At 40.1% G+C, this 6949-nt stretch overlaps 1 long non-coding RNA gene across 1 annotated transcript; it reads right to left on the reverse strand.

Moving 5' to 3' along the window:
- Nucleotides 1–2299: 2299 nt before the first annotated feature.
- LOC136444612 (uncharacterized) lies at nt 2300–4635 on the reverse strand. Its single transcript, XR_010757289.1, has 2 exons — nt 3737–4635; nt 2300–2693 (listed from the first exon to the last, which is right to left on the reverse strand). It is a non-coding gene; the product is annotated as an uncharacterized lncRNA (long non-coding RNA).
- Nucleotides 4636–6949: the final 2314 nt, after the last annotated feature.

A 6949-nucleotide genomic window follows, 5' to 3' on the forward strand; every position in this document is an offset into this window, starting at 1 on the left:
TTGATATGATGTCTTGTCCGGATCATATACTTAAATATTTCCAAGAGGGGGGATTTGTCACCAGTATAAATTCTGTTAACTATTCAAGTGTAGCTTTAGATGAGAGTCATGAGATGTTAATAAACCGCGACACTAAACAAGTTATAACAGGTCCAAACAAGTTTGTTATTGAAGATCTTGTTATGTATTTACCATATCGAGCTAAATTGATTAAACAAGTTAAAGAACAGATTCTGGTCAAGTCCAATAATAGAACCCAAACCGATCTTAGTCCTTCTATTATTGAGCAGGAGAGGCAAAATATTGTTTATTATGCTAACAAAGTTGTAGAAGCCCACATTTTTTCTGTTCCTGTGCATGATAGACACCTGGCCCAACCCTTCACAGGAGCTTCTATTTCTGATATTCAAAGGGAGGACTTGCTTAAGTTTAGGGAAATAGGTACAGCCTCATTAGACACATTCATTAGTTTCAGGATACTTAACAAGCCCAGTAATAAAGCACCTCAAAGACGGAAGTCTTTAAGAACTTTTTCTCAAATAAAGATGACTAAGTCTAGGATTTCAAAAAGTGAAAAGGACAAAAAGTTAGTTTTAGAATGTTATCGTAGAGCTGTTTCCTGGTCACAAAGTCAAAATCAACCCTTATCTGAAATTGCCCACCTGTTAGATTTGCCCCAGCTAGGTCAGTTTCTGGAGCTGCCTCGTGCTCTATGTGGTGCTGATGGGGTTCCTCACAAGGGAGCTAAATCAGCCACTACTTCTTTTTTCCAATCTAAATACCCTACTGCTTTTACCAAAATGTACCCTACCAATTTTTCCCCCCAGTGTTCTGTTTTAGAAGGCATGTTTTTGATTAATACAGCCCCATTAGGTCAGCATAGAACTTTTCTTGAGTATTCACATTTTCTGTTTCTAAAATGGGTTTTGCCTTTACTCCAGTCAGGTTGTAATGAAGTCCACATTGTTTTTGATGATCCACACAGGAATGGCCTTAGTCCAAAAGATATTGAAAGAAGTAGAAGAGACTCGGTTTTAGAAAGTGACACTTTGGCACCACTTGATTCAGTTTCTGATGATACATTTACCCCAAAAGACTGGAGAAAATTCATTTCATTGCGTCCAAACAAGCGTCTATTATGTTCTTATTTGTGTAGTTCTTTACTTTCAGTATGTAGACCTTTTTTGAGGCAGCTACAGAAAGTTTTCACAGCTGGGGCATTTATAGATGATAAAAGAGACATGTGTTTTGTTTCCTCTGTAGATGGCATCTCTCCATATCCAGACTGTAGGTCCAATCACGAGGAAAGTGACACTCGTGTTTGGCTGCATGCTGCTTCAAGCAGATACGAAAACATAATGATTTATTCACCTGATACGGACACGTATCATGTAGGCCTTCCCCTTGTAAGGCAGATGGGTAAAAGAATTGTGATTTTGCAAAAAGCTGAACCAGGAAATTGGCAATGTCTGGATGTGAATGAGTTGGTATCTTGCTTGTACAAGGACCCTGATCTTGCCTCCCTTTCTAGAAATCTACTACCCCACATATTACAGTCATTGTTTATTACCACAGGGTGTGATTATGTTTCCTTCTTTGTTGGTCTTGGTAAGGTATCATTTATGAAAACTTTCTTTCAGTATTCAGAGTTCATTTCTGGTGGAAGCTCTGTCCAAACTAGTGGTTCTCTTTCTTGTGCAGAAAAAGATTCAGGGTTCTTGGCTTTTGTTCGTTTAGTTGGTAGTGTTTACTTTCAAAAACATCGTTCAGCTTTTCTTAAATACTCATCTCCAGCTGAACTGTTCAGAGAAAAAATGAGGGGGGACACAAATTTGAGTATTCATGAAAATTGGTTACAAAATATTAGAGGTGCCTTATTTGAAAGAATTGAGTTTGAGGATAATAGCTTACCTTCATTTCAGTCCCTTTGGTTTCATTGGTTACGTTCTTGTTGGGTTTACCTCACCTGGGCTCAGGCTTTAGAGCAAGATTTTTCCTCTGTATTATTAGATAGGTATGGTTGGGAAATAGAAAACGGTAATGTAATGATTATTTGGGATTCCAAAGAAAACATAGAAAAGGTTCAGAAGACTGTTGATTTCTTAACCAGGGGGTGTAAATGTAGAAGTGGGTGCTCCAGTAAAAGGTGTAAGTGTGTCAAGAAAGGACAGGTATGTAGTCCGGGATGTAGGTGTTTGGACTGTTTGAATTCTATTCGCAGTGAAGTTCAGGTAGGTCACGACAATGCAGAATCAGATTCAGATACTAGCAGTAGTAGTGATGATCAGGACTATATTGGTATTATTGATGACTTTTATTGTGGTAGTCTATCTTTATTAGAGGATATTTCAGATTCAGAATTTTCTGATGTAGACTAAGGGTAATAATTAGTGAAGTAGGTCTGTCCGATAGGTATAGGTGAGGGGAAGCTGGACTTTTCTGTACTCTTTTCACCCCCTTTCTCTCCCTCTCTCCTTTTTTCCAAGAACCTCCTTCCTGCTAGGTTTAGCCATACCATCGCCCCCCCTAGGTAGCTAGAGGCGCCTGACCCCTGTAAAGGTCGGACATACTGACGTCAACAAGGGGTACATCACACAGATCCCCGAGTTGACGGGAAAGGCGTAACCCCGCACTTTGGTACGGGTGTAGGTTGGAGGTTCTGACTCATCTTCCTTATTCCAGCAGTCCCTCACCTGTGGGTTATGAATAATTCTTCATATGATATATATATAATATGATAAAAATATGTATATAATTTTTTATATAATATGATGTAATATGATAATTTGATATATGAATCTTAACATAATAGTAAAATAACGATGCTGAATGGATGGTGAATGAGTGTGAGTGTTTTATACTTATGTGATATGGATAATCAAAGAACAGTAAGTATGACAAATAGAAATTAACACGCTTTCTGTTTTTGCATTAGGTGGAGTTCGACCCCAGATCAGCTGAGGACATGCTTCTTGCAGCTCATTGTCCATTCCTTTCATTTCTTTGATTGGCAATATATCATGATTGAGATAATGAGTGATGTAATTCAGATATGATAACATGCCTTGAATCATTGTGAATGCAGAATTTTATATGATACTCAAATTTTCATAAAATAATGTGAAATATTATCTGTTTTATACAGGTGATGTTCTGCTTTGGATGCTCATCAGACAGCTGTTTTAGTTAATCATATCTTTCGGCATGATTGGAATCATATTGACATTGGATTTATATCATTCTGGCCAAAAAAGGTCAGATGTTTGGCAACAGATACCTGAGATGAGATTACAAGTCTTGTTTCCAATTCGGCATTGATATTTTTAGATCACATGTTTGTTCAATAAAGTTTGGCATGAATTTAACATATATGGCTCTTTGTATATTTATTTTGGACAGTAGAAAGGGTAATTTATTATATACTTTAGATGAAAGTAGGACAGAGAAGAAAGGGTTTTAGAATCACTCTTTTTTATTTCTTATATTTATATATTAGGCCACATTACTGACAGTACACCACTTTCTGCCGAGCATGACTTTAAGTATATGATACTTAACCAGTATACTGTAGGGTATAGAATATAACCAGTAAACTGTAGGGTAAATCCTGGTATTGGTTTCTTAGGTTATTGGGAACCAGCAAACTCTTGATTAGATGGATCAGATTATTTCATAGTGAAAACCTTAATAACCAGAAAGGCAATATAAGCTTTGCAACCAGATACATAGTGTTTACCTTCACGTGGTCTAGTCTTGCAAACTACTGCTCTCATATTTTTGCTCAAACACATTCGTATGTATGGTGACCTCCAGATCTGTAATGTTGGTTGCTACATTATGTAATTGAACACCACAGGGTGTCTGCTGTTTACCAGTAACCATGGTTGCAGCCGTCTGGGCTGGGTCGTTGACCCTATTTGTTAGGGAGCCCCGGGAAGAAGAGGAAGGGACGTAGCAAAAACAATATAATAATAATGCTAATAAAGTGTGCATTAGTCTGTGTAGATGATTGCTATATTCAAGAGATTGCACTGGGTTTCTATTTTGTCACGGTTTCTTCCTGTTGCTAGGTAGAAAGCCCGACAAACACGCATAAAGGGACGTCAAAAACAAGCCGAAACACAACCTCTGCTTGGAACATCCTGGCTATAAAATGCAAAGTGATCTGTGATGGCCGCGCGCGGCTTACGAGTGGTGCGTTCTATTCTGGAAACAAAATGACCGCTCCGTGTGACATGGCCTCGCGCGGATTGGGGGCATCTGCATTTCGCCCTCGAAATCGATAAGAAGTTATATACCGACAGAAAGAAGAATCTTTGCTCGTTCACACACAGTAGATTTCCTGTTGGTTTGAAATCTACAACAGGTTGAAAACAGCAGGAGAAATTACACGAAAATCACCTGATTTTGGGTCGTATTTTTGACAGGGAAGCGATAAAATATCGGTTCAAAAATCTATAGGAGTAAAAAATGAGGCTAGAAAATAGTAAATCACTTGAAAACAGCAAGATACACGGTCATATACTCCAGCGACAATCTTTCTTGTAAGGAGTGTTGACGCCCGGAGTCATGGAACGGACTACTTTCTCTCGCGGAAGGAAAATGAAACTGCCTCGAACTCTCGACGTGGCGTAGCGGCTGCGCTGTGGTTTTAAGTTTGCGGCAGCGCTACAGTCACATACTGCTACAATATTTGACAAAAATATTCGCGGTGGTTTTAAGTTCGCGGTGGAACGGTCGCCGCGAAAACCGCGAACATAAAACCACCGCGATCATTTCTGCCTTTACAGTAGAAGTCGGGGCAGTAAGGCGAGATCTGAACAGACGCATTTTTGCAAATTTTGGATGGTCATCCTGTCACAAGGGGTTATCAGCTAACATGCTACTCACCTCTAAGCTAATACTATCGCTAGGCTCAATCAAACCATTTGTTAACCTATCTTTAAGTTAGTAATATGTTGATAAAAACACAACTATCTGATGTCAGTCTATAGCTTGCTATTCGGTTAAGCGCCCCTCCCCCTCCCTCATGCTGGCGGTGTCGCTGCGGACGATCGAATTGACAAAGCACATTGACAAATATGGTCACACCGTTGTTTATTCTCGTAAATGTAGCCAATCAGCAACATCATGGAAGCCGCCACAACTTCGTCGAAAAACAGAAAGCTCACAGGTCATAGGCACCGAGCTCAATAGTAAGACCTGATACTCCTAGAGATAGCTAAATGGGTGAATGCTAAGCCCCCCTCTCACTGGACATGTCGCTGCGTCCTAAATTGGATTTGTGTTACCCTTGACTTTATAATGGGAATATCATTCAAAACGTACAAGTATGACCAAAAGACAACAAAACACACAAAACTTCAAACGATTCGCTTTGTCGATGAAATCCGTTGAGTGCTTTGTCAATCGATCGGTCGCAGCGACGCCACCAGTGTGCCGAGTGGCTTTACACATGCATCTTTCAAATGAATAACCATAGAATCCTCATTGAATCTGTGTGAATTACTTATGAATAGTCGAACTAAGAAAGATGCGAAACATGTCCATTTGCTCAATTATTTAATTTATTAGAGCATTGTTGCTACTTTCGAAACGAAACAAACTGGAGTGAAGACTGAAAGTGATGTAAATTCGTCCTCTATCTGGTAAGACGTTAGCAGGTGGTGATCGCAGCCAAACGTTGTCAAAGGACTTGTCCCTGATCTAGATATTTATGGCCTCGCCCCAACACTCAAGATCACCAACCTTGTATTCCTGGAAACACAGTAGCAACAAACACATTTGTTGGGTCATGTAGCGGAACGGCAGGGTGTTCGACCCAGAACCCAGCGGTCACGGGTTGAAATCCCCTGACGCCACCGATGTTGTGCCGATGGGAAATGCACTGTTCACGACTTTCCTCATTCCACCCACGTTTGAAAATGGTTATATTGCTCTCTGTCATGGCAATTTAAAAATAGTTATTGAAAACTTGAATGAAGTACCACGTCGCCTTTGTCTGTCTAAAATTAAAAGCGAAGTTTACAAAAAATTCTTTGAGGCTAGGTGGAATTAAGTTCTGCATAGGCTAATCTCGTCCAAGTGGGCCATAGGATCGATGATAATCACCCTAGGTTTTTAAATCTTCGATACCAGATATGACAGGCATACTATGTAAAGCCGCTGACTAAAAGTGTTCCATTAAAGAATGGAAATAACCTGCCATCCAGTTCACCGTGGTTTGGAGGGATCTCATCGGGGTAGAAGTGACTCTGTGCCGCCAGGGTAAACTTTGGTACCCAGTAGTAGTTTTACGCGGTAGGAGGTTTGCCAATGAAACTCCTACTACCCACGGTGTACTACCGCAAAACTACTACCGGGTGCCAGAAATTACCCAGGCGGCAGAAATTCCATTTTGCCTCGAAGAGAGGCTGACCAAACCACGACGAACTGGATGTCAGGTCGCTCGTCAAGTTGATGTCTATCCGTGGTACGAAGCGGTGAAGTGTGACTTCAGTTCGGCATGCCCACGGTGTGTTGGGGACAACATTGTGCTGGATCGCTCGCGGCTACGATCACGGCCGAGATCTAGATCTTCTTGGCCTCATAAAATCCCTCCAGATCACCGACTTTGTATTCATACAACAACGCCAACAAACTCTTTAAATCCAACAGTCAGACTGCAATCTAAATCAAGAATCTACTTCTGGCCAATATTCTGTGGAAACTAAATATTTCTTTGCCATCAGTAAGTATACGTGATAATGTCATCATTATTCCTTATGATTTGAATTATACAAAGCAAATGTACACCTCTCACAAGAGTTGATTTTAATGCCTGAGATGTTGATTGTTAAATAGGCGCCTGGTTAAACAAGGTTCTGTAAAAATTAGAAAGGTCAGTTTGACAGTAATCCTGACAAATCTTATCATGGAAGCTCATCTGTGTTGGTAATAATCATAATAC

This window comes from Branchiostoma lanceolatum, chromosome 11 (assembly GCF_035083965.1).
Source record: "Branchiostoma lanceolatum isolate klBraLanc5 chromosome 11, klBraLanc5.hap2, whole genome shotgun sequence".
NCBI lineage: Eukaryota > Metazoa > Chordata > Leptocardii > Amphioxiformes > Branchiostomatidae > Branchiostoma > Branchiostoma lanceolatum.